General features: G+C 43.6%; 1 non-coding gene across 1 annotated transcript; it reads right to left on the reverse strand.

The window, feature by feature from the left end:
* Nucleotides 1-1004: 1004 nt before the first annotated feature.
* Nucleotides 1005-1076, reverse strand: TRNAE-UUC (transfer RNA glutamic acid (anticodon UUC)). Its single transcript has one exon. It is a non-coding gene; the product is annotated as a tRNA-Glu (tRNA).
* Between the last annotated feature and the right edge of the window lie 393 nt (nt 1077-1469).

Genomic DNA, 1469 nt, shown 5'->3' on the forward strand with positions numbered 1-1469 from the left:
CTGCTGAATTTTCTGACTTAGAAAACGAAGGGCTGCATGGCACATGGGGACCTCTGTGCTCCCTCCAGCCCCGACACTATTGGTCTAGGGTACATCATGTTGTGAACTTCCCTGACAGTGTGACGGCTCACACTTCCCACATGGGCAGGTTATACAGATACGATGGTGACAGCTATCAACTGATTCAAGGCACAGTGTCCACAAATCCCTGACCTCTAGAGATACTAGATGGCTAAGAGTGGCGAGCAGCAAGCTAAATAAGGGGGCAGATGTTTTGCCCCTCTGTCTACTGCTTGAAAGACCTTTTACAGGAAACTGCAAATCATTAACAGGAGCCACAGGATAGCAGCTTTAGCCACTAGTGTTACTCTTTTTCCTGGAACACAGGTGGTGGTGGTGGTGACACTTAGCCATTCCTGACAATCCCAGGATGCTGAACATGCATCAAAGACAATGGCCAGTACGTCTGGTCTTCCTGTTGAGAGAAAGCGGGCACAGCAGGGACTTGCTTTGGAAAAGGAAGCTGGTATTAGGGGTTTATCTTACTGTTTAGAGTCGACTTTATCTCAAAGGATAGCAGCGGCATGTATCACATGACGGTGCTTTGATCATGACCTCTCTTCTAAAGGCGGTCCATCACAGCATCTGCCATGCCCACTACCCTGCCCACAATCCCTAGAAAAGAAGTAACTAATCCTAGACAGCCATTCTCTACAGCATCCATGTCCAGCCGGAACGAGCTAATGACTCACCTAGCGATCAGTGTGAAAAACAGTGCCTTCAGGAGATCTGGTTTCCAGAACTGATGTGAATGCTAATTATCTCTGTGACTTTGTGCATGGCACCTTTTCTATGCCTCAGTTTCCTCACCATATAAAGAAAAGGTTAGTTAGATCACAGGGGGCCTCAGATCCCTTCTACCTTTAGTCCTTCTGTGATAATGACATAAATCATCTAAATAGTACCTTTTCTTTGGCCATGCTTCGAGGTTTGCGGGATCTTAGTTCCCCAACCAGGGATCGAACCTGGGCCCCTGCAGTGAAAGCACCAAGTCCTAACCACTGGACCATCAGGGAATTCTCAGTAGTACCATTTATTATGCTTGCTTACTGTGTGCCATGCACCCTACTAAGTGCTTTTCATACATCCTCTACTTTAATCCTTCCAACAATATGTGATGACAATTTCACCCCCACTTTATAGGTAAAACAAAACAAAACAAAGACTCAAAGACAGGATTTACAAAGGGTTCTATCCTGCTTATACCTTTTTATGTCTTTTTAGTAAAAAGATGTGCTTTATTTAAAAATCACACAAATTCACGGTGGGCAAACCCCCCAAAATTCACATAAAACTAGATTAAAAATAAAATGAAATAGACTTTTTACAACCTCTCTATTTTATCAATTGATGGCTTTGCTTTTTACTCTGCTTTTTAAACTGCCAAATCGAGTGAACAGATTCATTAT

The sequence above is a fragment of the Lipotes vexillifer genome, unplaced genomic scaffold (assembly GCF_000442215.2).
Source record: "Lipotes vexillifer unplaced genomic scaffold, Lipotes_vexillifer_v1.1 scaffold537, whole genome shotgun sequence".
In the NCBI taxonomy this organism is placed as follows: Eukaryota; Metazoa; Chordata; class Mammalia; order Artiodactyla; family Lipotidae; genus Lipotes; species Lipotes vexillifer.